We start from the raw sequence: 17,354 nt of genomic DNA on the forward strand, positions 1-17,354 counted from the left end.
CCCCTATGCACCTTGGTTTCGGTGATTGTCGGCTTTCTTCATAAGTTTGTCAAAACGAGTCCCTAATTTTCCTTACCTTATCTGCTAATTGCTTAACGAGGGTCTCGGTTATGGCAGACTTGATGCCATGGGTAGCATAAGAGGGCTCTCGCACAGTTTCCGCCCTCGCCGTTAGATGACGTTGTACGTCACACTCACGGTATTACAGGACGTTCTACGTCCACCGCTATGGAAGAGGGTGGCGCTGGTGAACACTTTCATGGTTAGCTTACAAGCAAAAATATAAATACCCACGAAAGCAGCAGATTGGACAGCCGTCGTCGTAGCTCAGTTGGTAAGAGCACCGGACGCGATATTCGGAGGTCGTGGGTTCGGATCCCACCGGCGGCATGGTTGTTTTTTCTGCTGATTTATAAGCAATTTTCTTCAATCGATAGATTAATCTAAGTATCATTATCCCATTGATTAGCACAACACATAAAAAAAAATTAAAACATTCCCCTATGCACCTTGGTTTCGGTGATTTTCGGCTTTCTTCATAAGTTTGTCAAAACGAGTCCCTAATTTTCCTTACCTAATCTGCTAATTGCTAAACGAGGGTCTCGGTTCTGGCAGACTTGATGCCATGGGTAGCATAAGAGGGCTCTCGCACAGTTTCCGCCCTCGCCGTTAGATGACGTTGTACGTCACACTCGCGGTATAACAGTACGTTCTACGTCCACCGCTATGGAAGAGGGTGGCGCTGGTGAACACTCTCATGGTTAGCTTACAAGCAAAAATATAAATACCCACGAAAGCAGCAGATTGGACAGCCGTCGTCGTAGCTCAGTTGGTAAGAGCACCGGACGCGATATTCGGAGGTCTTGGGTTCGGATCCCACCGGCGGCATGGTTGTTTTTTCTGCTGATTTATAAGCAATTTTCTTCAATCGATAGGTTAATCTAAGTATCATTATCCCATTGATTAGCACAACACATTACAAAAAATTAAAACATTCCCCTATGCACCTTGGTTTCGGTGATGTCGGCTTTCTTCATAAGTTTGTCGAAACGAGTCCCTAATTTTCCTTACCTTATCTGCTAATTGCTTAACGAGAGTCTCGGTTCTGGCAGACTTGATGCCATGGGTAGTATAAGAGGGCTCTCGCACAGTTTCCGCCCTCGCCGTTAGATGACGTTGTACGTCACACTCGCGGTATTACAGGACGTTCTACGTCCACCGCTATGGAAGAGGGTGGCGGTGGTGAACACTCTCATGGTTAGCTTACAAGCAAAAATATAAATACCCACGAAAGCAGCAGATTGGACAGCCGTCGTCGTAGCTCAGTTGGTAAGAGCACCGGACGCGATATTCGGAGGTCGTGGGTTCGGATCCCACCGGCAGCATGGTTGTTTTTTCTGCTGATTTATAAGCAATTTTCTTCAATCGATAGATTAATCGAAGTATCATTATCCCATTGATTAGCACAACACATTAAAAAAATCTAAAACATTCCCCTATGCACCTTGGTTTCGGTGATTGTCGGCTTTCTTCATAAGTTTATCAAAACGAGTCCCTAATTTTCCTTACCTTATCTGCTAATTGCTTAACGAGGGTCTCGGTTCTGGCAGACTTGATGCCATGGGTAGTATAAGAGGGCTCTCGCACAGTTTCCGCCCTCGCCGTTAGATGACGTTGCACGTCACACTCGCGGTATTACAGGACGTTCTACGTCCACCGCTATGGAAGAGGGTCGCGCTGGTGAACATTCTCATGGTTAGCTTACAAGCAAAAAATATAAATACCCAAGAAAGCAGCAGATTCGACAGCCGTCGTCGTAGCTCAGTTGGTAAGAGCACCGAACGCGATATTCGAAGGTCGTGGGCTCGGATCCCACCGGCGGCATGGTTGTTTTTTCTGCTGATTTATAAGCAATTTTCTTCAATCGATAGATTAATCTAAGTATCATTATCCCATTGATTAGCACAACGCATTAAAAAAATTAAAACATTCCCCTATGCACCTTGGTTTCGGTGAATGTCGGCTTTCTTCATAAGTTTGTCAAAACGAGTCCCTAATTTTCCTTACCTTATCTGCTAATTGCTTAACGAGGGTCTCGGTTCTGGCAGACATGATGCCATGGGTAGCATAAGAGGGCTCTCGCACAGTTTCCGCCCTCGCCGTTAGATGACATTGTACGTCACACTCGCGGTATTACAGGACGTTCTACTTCCACCGCTATGGAAGAGGGTGGCGCTGGTGAACACTCTCATGGTTAGCTTACAAACAAAAATATAAATACCCGCGAAAGCAGCAGATTGGACAGCCGTCGTCGTAGCTCAGTTGGTAAGAGCACCGAACGCGATATTCGGAGGTCGTGGGTTCGGATCCCACCGGCGGCATGGTTGTTTTTTCTTCTGATTTATAAGCAAATTTCTTCAATCGATAGATTAATCTAAGTATCATTATCCCATTGATTAGCACAACACATTAAAAAAATTAAAACAGTCCCCTATGCACCTTGGTTTCGGTGATTGTCGGCATTCTTCATAAGTTTGTCAAAACGAGTCCCTAATTTTCCTTACCTTATCTGCTAATTGCTTAACGAGGGTCTCGGTTCTGGCAGACTTGATGCCATGGGTAGTATAAGAGGGCTCTCACAGTTTCCGCCCTCGCCGTCAGATGACGTTGTACGTCACACTCGCGGTATTACAGGACGTTCTACGTCCACCGTTATGGAAGAGGGTGGCGCTGGTGAACACACTCATGGTTAGCTTACAAGCAAAAATATAAATACCCACGAAAGCAGCAGATTGGACAGCCGTCTTCGTGGCTCAGTTGGTAAGAGCACCAGACGCGATATTCGGAGGTCGTGGGTTCGGATCCCACCGGCGGCATGGTTGTTTTTTCTGCTGATTTATAAGCAATTTTCTTCAATCGATAGGTTAATCGAAGTATCATTATCCCATTGATTAGCACAACACATTAAAAAAAATTAAAACATTCCCTTATGCACCTTGGTTTCGGTGATTGTCGGCTTTCTTCATAAGCTTGCCAAAACGAGTCCCTAATTTTCCTTACCTTATCTGCTAATTGCTTAACGAGGGTCTCGGTTCTGGCAGACTTGATGCCATGGGTAGTATAAGAGGGCTCTCGCACAGTTTCCGCCCTCGCCGTTAGATGACGTTGTACGTCACACTCGCGGTATTACAGGACGTTCTACGTCCACCGCTATGGAAGAGGGTCGCGCTGGTGAACACTCATGGTTAGCTTACAAGCAAAAAATATAAATACCCACGAAAGCAGCAGATTGGACAGCCGTCATCGTAGCTCAGTTGGTAAGAGCACCGGACGCGATATTCGGAGGTCGTGGGTTCGGATCCCACCGGTGGCATGGTTGTTTTTTCTGCTGATTTATAAGGAATTTTCTTCAATCGATAGATTAATCTAAGTATCATTATCCCATTGATTAGCACAACGCATTAAAAAAAATTAAAACATTCCCCTATGCACCTTGGTTTCGGTGATTGTCGGCTTTCTTCATAAGTTTGTCAAAACGAGTCCCTAATTTTCCTTACCTAATCTGCTAATTGCTAAACGAGGGTCTCGGTTCTGGCAGACTTGATGCCATGGGTAGCATAAGAGGGCTCTCGCACAGTTTCCGCCCTCGCCGTTAGATGACGTTGTACGTCACACTCGCTGTATTACAGGACGTTCTACGTCCACCGCTATGGAAGAGGGTGGCGCTGGTGAACACTCTCATGGTTAACTTACAAGCAAAAATATAAATACCCACGAAAGCAGCAGATTGGACAGCCGTCGTCGTAGCTCAGTTGGTAAGAGCACCGCACGCGATATTCGGAGGTCTTGGGTTCGGATCCCACCGGCGGCATGGTTGTTTTCTCTGCTGATTTATAAGCAATTTTCTTCAATCGATAGGTTAATCTAAGTATCATTATCCCATTGATTAGCACAACACATTAAAAAAATTAAAACATTCCTCTATGCACCTTGGTTTCGGTGATGTCGGCTTTCTTCATAAGTTTGTCGAAACGAGTCCCTAATTTTCCTTACCTTATCTGCTAATTGCTTAACGAGAGTCTCGGTTCTGGCAGACTTGATGCCATGGGTAGTATAAGAGGGCTCTCGCACAGTTTCCGCCCTCGCCGTAAGATGACGTTGTACGTCACACTCGCGGTATTGCAGGACGTTCTACGTCCACCGCTATGGAAGAGGGTGGCGGTGGTGAACACTCTCATGGTTAGCTTACAAGCAAAAATATAAATACCTACGAAAGCAGCAGATTGGACAGCCGTCGTCGTAGCTCAGTTGGTAAGAGCACCGGACGCGATATTCGGAGGTCGTGGGTTCGGATCCCACCGGCAGCATGGTTGTTTTTTCTGCTGATTTATAAGCAATTTTCTTCAATCGAAAGATTAATCGAAGTATCATTATCCCATTGATTAGCACAACACATTAAAAAAAATTAAAACATTCCCCTATGCACCTTGGTTTCGGTGATTGTCGGCTTTCTTCATAAGTTTGTCGAAACGAGTCCCTAATTTTCCTTACCTTATCTGCTAATTGCTTAACGAGAGTCTCGGTTCTGGCAGACTTGATGCCATGGGTAGTATAAGAGGGCTCTCGCACAGTTTCCGCCCTCGCCGTTAGATGACGTTGTACGTCACACTCGCGGTATTACAGGACGTTCTACGTCCACCGCTATGGAAGAGGGTGGCGCTGGTGAACACTCTCATGGTTAGCTTACAAGCAAAAATATAAATACCCACGAAAGCAGCAGATTGGACAGCCGTCGTCGTAGCTCAGTTGGTAAGAGCACCGGACGCGATATTCGGAGGTCGTGGTTTCGGATCCCACCGGCGGCATGGTTGTTTTTTCTGCTGATTTATAAGCAATTTTCTTCAATCGATAGATTAATCGAAGTATCATTATCCCATTGATTAGCACAACACATTAAAAAAAAATTAAAACATTCCCCTATGCACCTTGGTTTCGGTGATTGTCGGCTTTCTTCATAAGTTTGTCAAAACTAGTCCCTAATTTTCCTTACCTTATCTGCTAATTGCTTAACGAGGGTCTCGGTTCTGGCAGACTTGATGCCATGGGTAGTATAAGAGGGCTCTCGCACAGTTTCCGCCCTCGCCGTTAGATGACGTTGTACGTCACAGTCGCGGTATTACAGGACGTACTACGTCCACCGCTATGGAAGAGGGTCGCGCTGGTGAACACTCTCATGGTTAGCTTACAAGCAAAAAATATGAATACCCACGAAAGCAGCAAATTCGACAGCCGTCGTCGTAGCTCAGTTGGTAAGAGCACCGGACGCGATATTCGGAGGTCGTGGGTTCGGATCCCACCGGCGGCATGGTTGTTTTTTCTGCTGATTTATAAGCAATTTTCTTCAATCGATAGATTAATCTAAGTATCATTATACCATTCATTAGCACAACGCATTAAAAAAAATTAAAACATTCCCCTATGCACCTTGGTTTCGGTGATTGTCGGCTTTCTTCATAAGTTTGTCAAAACGAGTCCCTAATTTTCCTTACCTTATCTGCTAATTGCTTAACGAGGGTCTCGGTTATGGAAGACTTGATGCCATGGGTAGCATAAGAGGGCTCTCGCACAGTTTCCGCCCTCGCCGTTAGATGACGTTGTACGTCACACTCACGGTATTACAGGACGTTCTACGTCCACCGCTATGGAAGAGGGTGGCGCTGGTGAACACTCTCATGGTTAGCTTACAAGCAAAAATATAAATACCCACGAAAGCAGCAGATTGGACAGCCGTCGTCGTAGCTCAGTTGGTAAGAGCACCGAACGCGATATTCGGAGGTCGTGGGTTCGGATCCCACCGGCGGCATGGTTGTTTTTTCTGCTGATTTATAAGCAATTTTCTTCAATCGATAGATTAATCTAAGTATCATTATCCCATTGATTAGCACAACACAATAAAAAAAATTAAAACAGTCCCCTATGCACCTTGGTTTCGGTGATTGTCGGCTTTTTTCATAAGTTTGTCAAAACGAGTCCCTAATTTTCCTTACCTTATCTTCTAATTGCTTAACGAGGGTCTCGGTTCTGGCAGACTTGATGCCATGGGTAGCATAAGAAGGCTCTCGCACAGTTTCCGCCCTCGCCGTTAGATGACGTTGTACGTCACACTCGCGGTATTAGAGGACGTTCTACTTCCACCGCTATGGGAGAGGGTGGCGCTGGTGAACACTCTCATGGTTAGCTTACAAGCATAAATATAAATACCCACGAAAGCAGCAGATTGGACAGCCGTCGTCGTAGCTCAGTTGGTAAGAGCACCGGACGCGATATTCGGAGGTCGTGGGTTCGGCTCCCACCGGCGGCATGGTTGTTTTTTCTGCTGATTTATAAGCAATTTTCTTCAATCGATAGGTTAATCGAAGTATCATTATCCCATTGATTAGCACAACACATTAAAAAAAATTATAACATTCCCCTATGCACCTTGGTTTCGGTGATTGTCGGCTTTCTTCATAAGCTTGTCAAAACGAGTCCCTAATTTTCCTTACCTTATCTGCTAATTGCTTAACGAAGGTCTCGGTTCTGGCAGACTTGATGCCATGGGTAGTATAAGAGGGCTCTCGCACAGTTTCCGCCCTCGCCGTTAGATGACGTTGTACGTCACACTCGCGGTATTACAGGACGTTCTACGTCCACCGCTATGGAAGAGGGTCGCGCTGGTGAACACTCTCATGGTTAGCTTACAAGCAAAAAATATAAATATCCACGAAAGCAGCAGATTGGACAGCCGTCATCGTAGCTCTGTTGGTAAGAGCACCAGACGCGATATTCGGAGGTCGTGGGTTCGGATCCCACCGGTGGCATGGTTGCTTTTTCTGCTTATTTATAAGCAATTTTCTTCAATCGATAGATTAATCGAAGTATCATTATCCCATTGATCAGCACAACACATTAAAAAAAATTAAAACATTCCCCTATGCACCTTGGTTTCGGTGATTGTCGGCTTTCTTCATAAGTTGGTCAAAACGAGTACCTAATTTTCCTTACCTTATCTGCTAATTGCTTAACGAGGGTCTCGGTACTGGCAGACTTGATGCCATGGGTAGTATAAGAGGGCTCTCGCACAGTTTCCGCCCTCGCCGTTAGACGACGTTGTACGTCACACTCGCGGTATTACAGGACGTTCTACGTCCACCGCTATGGAAGAGGGTCGCGCTGGTGAACACTCTCATGGTTAGCTTACAAGCAAAAAATATAAATACCCACGAAAGCAGCAGATTGGACAGCCGTCGTCGTAGCTCAGTTGGTAAGAGCACCGGACGCGATATTCGGAGGTTGTGGGTTCGGATCCCACCGGCGGCATGGTTGTTTTTTCTGCTGATTTATAAGCAATTTTCTTCAATCGATAGATTAATCTAAGTATTATTATCCCATTGATTAGCACAACGCATTAAAAAAATTAAAACATTCCTCTATGCACCTTGGTTTCGGTAATGTCGGCTTTCTTCATAAGTTTGTCGAAACGAGTCCCTAATTTTTCTTACCTTATCTGCTAATTGCTTAACGAGAGTCTCGGTTCTGGCAGACTTGATGCCATGGGTAGTATAAGAGGGCTCTCGCACAGTTTCCGCCCTCGCCGTTAGATGACGTTGTACGTCACACTCGCGGTATTGCAGGACGTTCTACGTCCACCGCTATGGAAGAGGGTGGCGGTGGTGAACACTCTCATGGTTAGCTTACAAGAATAAATATAAATACCTACGAAAGCAGCAGATTGGACAGCCGTCGTCGTAGCTCAGTTGGTAAGAGCACCGGACGCGATATTAGGAGGTCGTGGGTTCGGATCCCACCGGCAGCATGGTTGTTTTTTCTGCTGATTTATAAGCAATTTTCTTCAATCGATAGAAAATCGAAGTATCATTATCCCATTGATTAGTACAACACATTAAAAAAAATTAAAACATTCCCCTATGCACCTTGGTTTCGGTGATTGTCGGCTTTCTTCATAAGTTTGTCAAAACGAGTCCCTAATTTTCCTTACCTTATCTGCTAATTGCTTAACGAGGGTCTCGGTTATGGAAGACTTGATGCCATGGGTAGCATAAGAGGGCTCTCGCACAGTTTCCGCCCTCGCCGTTAGATGACGTTGTACGTCACACTCACGGTATTACAGGACGTTCTACGTCCACCGCTATGGAAGAGGGTGGCGCTGGTGAACACTCTCATGGTTAGCTTACAAGCAAAAATATAAATACCCACGAAAGCAGCAGATTGGACAGCCGTCGTCGTAGCTCAGTTGGTAAGAGCACCAAACGCGATATTCGGAGGTCGTGGGTTCGGATCCCACCGGCGGCATGGTTGTTTTTTCTGCTGATTTATAAGCAATTTTCTTCAATCGATAGATTAATCTAAGTATTATTATCCCATTGATTAGCACAACACAATAAAAAAAAATTAAAACAGTCCCCTATGCACCTTGGTTTCGGTGATTGTCGGCTTTTTTCATAAGTTTGTCAAAACGAGTCCCTAATTTTCCTTACCTTATCTTCTAATTGCTTAACGAGGGTCTCGGTTCTGGCAGACTTGATGCCATGGGTAGCATAAGAAGGCTCTCGCACAGTTTCCGCCTTCGCCGTTAGATGACGTTGTACGTCACACTCGCGGTATTAGAGGACGTTCTACTTCCACCGCTATCGAAGAGGGTGGCGCTGGTGAACACTCTCATGGTTAGCTTACAAGCATAAATATAAATACCCACGAAAGCAGCAGATTGGACAGCCGTCGTCGTAGCTCAGTTGGTAAGAGCACCGGACGCGATATTCGGAGGTCGTGGGTTCGGCTCCCACCGGCGGCATGGTTGTTTTTTCTGCTGATTTATAAGCAATTTTCTTCAATCGATAGGTTAATCGAAGTATCATTATCCCATTGATTAGCACAACACATTAAAAAAAAATTATAACATTCCCCTATGCACCTTGGTTTCGGTGATTGTCGGCTTTCTTCATAAGTTTATCAAAACGAGTCCCTAATTTTCCTTACCTTATCTGCTAATTGCTTAACGAGGGTCTCGGTTCTGGCAGACTTGATGCCATGGGTAGTATAAGAGGGCTCTCGCACAGTTTCCGCCCTCGCCGTTAGATGACGTTGCACGTCACACTCGCGGTATTACAGGACGTTCTACGTCCACCGCTATGGAAGAGGGTCGCGCTGGTGAACATTCTCATGGTTAGCTTACAAGCAAAAAATATAAATACCCAAGAAAGCAGCAGATTCGACAGCCGTCGTCGTAGCTCAGTTGGTAAGAGCACCTAACGCGATATTCGAAGGTCGTGGGCTCGGATCCCACCGGCGGCATGGTTGTTTTTTCTGCTGATTTATAAGCAATTTTCTTCAATCGATAGATTAATCTAAGTATCATTATCCCATTGATTAGCACAACGCATTAAAAAAATTAAAACATTCCCCTATGCACCTTGGTTTCGGTGAATGTCGGCTTTCTTCATAAGTTTGTCAAAACGAGTCCCTAATTTTCCTTACCTTATCTGCTAATTGCTTAACGAGGGTCTCGGTTCTGGCAGACATGATGCCATGGGTAGCATAAGAGGGCTCTCGCACAGTTTCCGCCCTCGCCGTTAGATGACATTGTACGTCACACTCGCGGTATTACAGGACGTTCTACTTCCACCGCTATGGAAGAGGGTGGCGCTGGTGAACACTCTCATGGTTAGCTTACAAACAAAAATATAAATACCCGCGAAAGCAGCAGATTGGACAGCCGTCGTCGTAGCTCAGTTGGTAAGAGCACCGAACGCGATATTCGGAGGTCGTGGGTTCGGATCCCACCGGCGGCATGGTTGTTTTTTCTGCTGATTTATAAGCAATTTTCTTCAATCGATAGATTAATCTAAGTATCATTATCCCATTGATTAGCACAACACATTAAAAAAATTAAAACAGTCCCCTATGCACCTTGGTTTCGGTGATTGTCGGCATTCTTCATAAGTTTGTCAAAACGAGTCCCTAATTTTCCTTACCTTATCTGCTAATTGCTTAACGAGGGTCTCGGTTCTGGCAGACTTGATGCCATGGGTAGTATAAGAGGGCTCTCACAGTTTCCGCCCTCGCCGTCAGATGACGTTGTACGTCACACTCGCGGTATTACAGGACGTTCTACGTCCACCGTTATGGAAGAGGGTGGCGCTGGTGAACACACTCATGGTTAGCTTACAAGCAAAAATATAAATACCCACGAAAGCAGCAGATTGGACAGCCGTCTTCGTAGCTCAGTTGGTAAGAGCACCAGACGCGATATTCGGAGGTCGTGGGTTCGGATCCCACCGGCGGCATGGTTGTTTTTTCTGCTGATTTATAAGCAATTTTCTTCAATCGATAGGTTAATCGAAGTATCATTATCCCATTGATTAGCACAACACATTAAAAAAAATTAAAACATTCCCTTATGCACCTTGGTTTCGGTGATTGTCGGCTTTCTTCATAAGCTTGCCAAAACGAGTCCCTAATTTTCCTTACCTTATCTGCTAATTGCTTAACGAGGGTCTCGGTTCTGGCAGACTTGATGCCATGGGTAGTATAAGAGGGCTCTCGCACAGTTTCCGCCCTCGCCGTTAGATGACGTTGTACGTCACACTCGCGGTATTACAGGACGTTCTACGTCCACCGCTATGGAAGAGGGTCGCGCTGGTGAACACTCTCATGGTTAGCTTACAAGCAAAAAATATAAATACCCACGAAAGCAGCAGATTGGACAGCCGTCATCGTAGCTCAGTTGGTAAGAGCACCGGACGCGATATTCGGAGGTCGTGGGTTCGGATCCCACCGGTGGCATGGTTGTTTTTTCTGCTGATTTATAAGGAATTTTCTTCAATCGATAGATTAATCTAAGTATCATTATCCCATTGATTAGCACAACGCATTAAAAAAAATTAAAACATTCCCCTATGCACCTTGGTTTCGGTGATTGTCGGCTTTCTTCATAAGTTTGTCAAAACGAGTCCCTAATTTTCCTTACCTTATCTGCTAATTGCTTAACGAGGGTCTCGGTCATGGCAGACTTGATGCCATGGGTAGCATAAGAGGGCTCTCGCACAGTTTCCGCCCTCGCCGTTAGATGACGTTCTACGTCACACTCACGGTATTACAGGACGTTCTACGTCCACCGCTATGGAAGAGGGTGGCGCTGGTGAACACTTTCATGATTAGCTTACAAGCAAAAATATAAATACCCACGAAAGCAGCAGATTGGACAGCTGTCGTCGTAGTTCAGTTGGTAAGAGCACCGGACGCGATATTCGGAGGTCGTGGGTTCGGATCCCACCGGCGGCATGGTTGTTTTTTCTGCTGATTTATAAGCAATTTTCTTCATTCGATAGATTAATCTAAGTATCATTATCCCATTGATTAGCACAACACATTAAAAAAAATTAAAACATTCCCCTATGCACCTTGGTTTCGGTGATTGTCGGCTTTCTTCATAAGTTTGTCGAAACGAGTCCCTAATTTTCCTTACCTTATCTGCTAATTGCTTAACGAGAGTCTCGGTTCTGGCAGACTTGATGCCATGGGTAGTATAAGAGGGCTCTCGCACAGTTTCCGCCCTCGCCGTTAGATGACGTTGTACGTCACACTCGCGGTATTACAGGACGTTCTACGTCCACCGCTATGGAAGAGGGTGGCGGTGGTGAACACTCTCATGGTTAGCTTACAAGCAAAAATATAAATACCCACGAAAGCAGCAGATTGGACAGCCGTCGTCGTAGCTCAGTTGGTAAGAGCACCGGACGCGATATTCGGAGGTCGTGGGTTCGGATCCCACCGGCAGCATGGTTGTTTTTTCTGCTGATTTATAAGCAATTTTCTTCAATCGATAGATTAATCGAAGTATCATTATCCCATTGATTAGCACAACACATTAAAAAAATCTAAAACATTCCCCTATGCACCTTGCTTTCGGTGATTGTCGGCTTTCTTCATTAGTTTATCAAAACAAGTCCCTAATTTTCCTTACCTTATCTGCTAATTGCTTAACGAGGGTCTCGGTTCTGGCAGACTTGATGCCATGGGTAGTATAAGAGGGCTCTCGCACAGTTTCCTCCCTCGCCGTTAGATGACGTTGCACGTCACACTCGCGGTATTACAGGACGTTCTACGTCCACCGCTATGGAAGAGGGTCGCGCTGGTGAACATTCTCATGGTTAGCTTACAAGCAAAAAATATAAATACCCAAGAAAGCAGCAGATTCGACAGCCGTCGTCGTAGCTCAGTTGGTAAGAGCACCGGACGCGATATTCGAAGGTCGTGGGCTCGGATCCCACCGGCGGCATGGTTGTTTTTTCTGCTGATTTATAAGCAATTTTCTTCAATCGATAGATTAATCTAAGTATCATTATCCCATTGATTAGCACAACGCATTAAAAAAATTAAAATTTCCCCTATGCACCTTGGTTTCGGTGAATGTCGGCTTTCTTCATAAGTTTGTCAAAACGAGTCCCTAATTTTCCTTACCTTATCTGCTAATTGCTTAACGAGGGTCTCGGTTCTGGCAGACATGATGCCATGGGTAGCATAAGAGGGCTCTCGCACAGTTTCCGCCCTCGCCGTTAGATGACATTGTACGTCACACTCGCGGTATTACAGGACGTTCTACTTCCACCGCTATGGAAGAGGGTGGCGCTGGTGAACACTCTCATGGTTAGCTTACAAACAAAAATATAAATACCCGCGAAAGCAGCAGATTGGACAGCCGTCGTAGCTCAGTTGGTAAGAGCACCGAACGCGATATTCGGAGGTCGTGGGTTCGGATCCCACCGGCGGCATGGTTGTTTTTTCTGCTGATTTATAAGCAATTTTCTTCAATCGATATAATCTAGGTATCATTATCCCATTGATTAGCACAACACATTAAAAAAAATTAAAACAGTCCCCTATGCACCTTGGTTTCGGTGATTGTCGGCATTCTTCATAAGTTTGTCAAAACGAGTCCCTAATTTTCCTTACCTTATCTGCTAATTGCTTAACGAGGGTCTCGGTTCTGGCAGACTTGATGCCATGGGTAGTATAAGAGGGCTCTCACACAGTTTCCGCCCTCGCCGTCAGATGACGTTGTACGTCACACTCGCGGTATTACAGGACGTTCTACGTCCACCGTTATGGAAGAGGGTGGCGCTGGTGAACACTCTCATGGTTAGCTTACAAGCAAAAATATAAATACCCACGAAAGCAGCAGATTGGACAGCCGTCTTCGTAGCTCAGTTGGTAAGAGCACCAGACGCGATATTCGGAGGTCGTGGGTTCGGATCCCACCGGCGGCATGGTTGTTTTTTCTGCTGATTTATAAGCAATTTTCTTCAATCGATAGATTAATCTAAGTATCATTATCCCATTGATTAGCACAACGCATTAAAAAAGTTAAAACATTCCCCTATGCACCTTGGTTTCGGTGATTGTCGGCTTTCTTCATAAGTTTGTCAAAACGAGTCCCTAATTTTTCTTACCTTATCTGCTAATTGCTTAACGAGGGTCTCGGTTCTGGCAGACTTGATGCCATGGGTAGCATAAGAGGGCTCTCGCACAGTTTCCGCCCTCGCCGTCAGATGACGTTGTACGTCACACTCGCGGTATTACAGGACGTTCTACTTCCACCGCTATTGAAGAGGGTGGCGCTGGTGAACACTCTCATGGTTAGGTTACAAGCAAAAATATAAATACCCCCGAAAGCAGCAGATTGGACAGCCGTCGTCGTAGCTCAGTTGGTAAGAGCACCGGAAGCGATATTCGGAGGTCGTGGGTTCGGATCCCACCGGCGGCATGGTTGTTTTTTCTGCTGATTTATAAGCAATTTTCTTCAATCGATAGATTATTCTAAGTATCATTATACCATTGATTAGCACAACGCATTAAAAAAAATTAAAACATTCTCCTATGCACCTTGGTTTCGGTGATTGTCGGCTTTCTTCATAAGTTTGTCAAAATGAATCCATAATTTTCCTTACCTTATCTGCTAATTGCTTAACGATGTCTCGGTTATGGCAGACTTGATGCCATGGGTAGCATAAGAGGGCTCTCGCATAGTTTCCGCCCTCGCCGTTAGATGACGTTGTACGTCACACTCACGGTATTACAGGACGTTCTACGTCCACCGCTATGGAAGAGGGTGGCGCTGGTGAACACTCTCATGGTTAGCTTACAAGCATATATATAAATACCCACGAAAGCAGCAGATTGGACAGCCGTCGTCGTAGCTCAGTTGGTAAGAGCACCGGACGCGATATTCGGAGGTCGTGGGTTCGGCTCCCACCGGCGGCATGGTTGTCTTTTCTGCTGATTTATAAGCAATTTTCTTCAATCGATAGGTTAATCGAAGTATCATTATCCCATTGATTAGCACAACACATTAAAAAAAATTAAAACATTCCCTTATGCACCTTGGTTTCGGTGATTGTCGGCTTTCTTCATAAGCTTGCCAAAACGAGTCCCTAATTTTCCTTACCTTATCTGCTAATTGCTTAACGAGGGTCTCGGTTCTGGCAGACTTGATGCCATGGGTAGTATAAGAGGGCTCTCGCACAGTTTCCGCGCTCGCCGTTAGATGACGTTGTACGTCACACTCGCGGTATTACAGGACGTTCTACGTCCACCGCTATGGAAGAGGGTCGCGCTGGTGAACACTCTCATGGTTAGCTTACAAGCAAAAAATATAAATACCCACGAAAGCAGCAGATTGGACAGCCGTCATCGTAGCTCAGTTGGTAAGAGCACCGGACGCGATATTCGGAGGTCGTGGGTTCGGATCCCACCGGTGGCATGGTTGTTTTTTCTGCTGATTTATAAGGAATTTTCTTCAATCGATAGATTAATCTAAGTATCATTATCCCATTGATTAGCACAACGCATTAAAAAAAATTAAAACATTCCCCTATGCACCTTGGTTTCGGTGATTGTCGGCTTTCTTCATAAGTTTGTCAAAACGAGTCCCTAATTTTTCTTACCTTATCTGCTAATTGCTTAACGAGGGTCTCGGTCATGGCAGACTTGATGCCATGGGTAGCATAAGAGGGCTCTCGCACAGTTTCCGCCCTCGCCGTTAGATGACGTTCTACGTCACACTCACGGTATTACAGGACGTTCTACGTCCACCGCTATGGAAGAGGGTGGCGCTGGTGAACACTTTCATGATTAGCTTACAAGCAAAAATATAAATACCCACGAAAGCAGCAGATTGGACAGCTGTCGTCGTAGTTCAGTTGGTAAGAGCACCGGACGCGATATTCGGAGGTCGTGGGTTCGGATCCCACCGGCGGCATGGTTGTTTTTTCTGCTGATTTATAAGCAATTTTCTTCAATGGATAGATTAATCTAAGTATCATTATCCCATTGATTAGCACAACACATTAAAAAAAATTAAAACATTCCCCTATGCACCTTGGTTTCGGTGATTTTCGGCTTTCTTCATAAGTTTGTCAAAACGAGTCCCTAATTTTCCTTACCTAATCTGCTAATTGCTAAACGAGGGTCTCGGTTCTGGCAGACTTGATGCCATGGGTAGCATAAGAGGGCTCTCGCACAGTTTCCGCCCTCGCCGTTAGATGACGTTGTACGTCACACTCGCGGTATTACAGGACGTTCTACGTCCACCGCTATGGAAGAGGGTGGCGCTGGTGAACACTCTCATGGTTAGCTTACAAGCAAAAATATAAATACCCACGAAAGCAGCAGATTGGACAGCCGTCGTCGTAGCTCAGTTGGTAAGAGCACCGGACGCGATATTCGGAGGTCTTGGGTTCGGATCCCACCGGCGGCATGGTTGTTTTTTCTGCTGATTTATAAGCAATTTTCTTCATTCGATAGATTAATCTAAGTATCATTATCCCATTGATTAGCACAACACATTAAAAAAAATTAAAACATTCCCCTATGCACCTTGGTTTCGGTGATTGTCGGCTTTCTTCATAAGTTTGTCGAAACGAGTCCCTAATTTTCCTTACCTTATCTGCTAATTGCTTAACGAGAGTCTCGGTTCTGGCAGACTTGATGCCATGGGTAGTATAAGAGGGCTCTCGCACAGTTTCCGCCCTCGCCGTTAGATGACGTTGTACGTCACACTCGCGGTATTACAGGACGTTCTACGTCCACCGCTATGGAAGAGGGTGGCGCTGGTGAACACTCTCATGGTTAGCTTACAAGCAAAAATATAAATACCCACGAAAGCAGCAGATTGGACAGCCGTCGTCGTAGCTCAGTTGGTAAGAGCACCGGACGCGATATTCGGAGGTCGTGGGTTCGGATCCCACCAGCGGCATGGTTGTTTTTTCTGCTGATTTATAAGCAATTTTCTTCAATCGATAGATTAATCTAAGTATCATTATACCATTGATTAGCACAACGCATTAAAAAAAAATTAAAACATTCCCCTATGCACCTTGGTTTCGGTGATTGTCGGCTTTCTTCATAAGTTTGTCAAAACAAATCCCTAATTTTCCTTCCCTTATCTGCTAATTGCTTAACGAGGGTCTCGGTTATGGCAGACTTGATGCCATGGGTAGCATAAGAGGGCTCTCGCATAGTTTCCGCTCTCGCCGTTAGATGACGTTGTACGTCACACTCACGGTATTACAGGACGTTCTACGTCCACCGCTATGGAAGAGGGTGGCGCTGGTGAACACCCATGGTTAGCTTACAAGCAAAAATATAAATACCCACGAAAGCAGCAGATTGGACAGCCTTCGTCGTAGCTCAGTTGGTAAGAGCACCGAACGCGATATTCGGAGGTCGTGGGTTCGGATCCCACAGGCGGCATGGTTGTTTTTTCTGCTGATTTATAAGCAATTTTCTTTAATCGATAGATTAATCTAAGTATCATTATCCCATTGATTAGCACAACACATTAAAAAAAATTAAAACAGTCCCCTATGCACCTTGGTTTCGGTGATTGTCGGCTTTTTTCATAAGTTTGTCAAAACGAGTCCCTAATTTTCCTTACCTTATCTTCTAATTGCTTAACGAGGGTCTCGGTTCTGGCAGACTTGATGCCATGGGTAGCATAAGAGGGCTCTCGCACAGTTTCCGCCCTCGCCGTTAGATGACGTTCTACGTCACACTCACGGTATTACAGGACGTTCTACGTCCACCGCTATGGAAGAGGGTGGCGCTGGTGAACACTTTCATGGTTAGCTTACAAGCAAAAATATAAATACCCACGAAAGCAGCAGATTGGACAGCCGTCGTCGTAGTTCAGTTGCTAAGAGCACCGGACGCGATATTCGGAGGTCGTGGGTTCGGATCCCACCGGCGGCATGGTTGTTTTTTCTGCTGATTTATAAGCAATTTTCTTCAATGGATAG

This window comes from Amblyomma americanum, chromosome 8 (assembly GCF_052857255.1).
Source record: "Amblyomma americanum isolate KBUSLIRL-KWMA chromosome 8, ASM5285725v1, whole genome shotgun sequence".
NCBI lineage: Eukaryota > Metazoa > Arthropoda > Arachnida > Ixodida > Ixodidae > Amblyomma > Amblyomma americanum.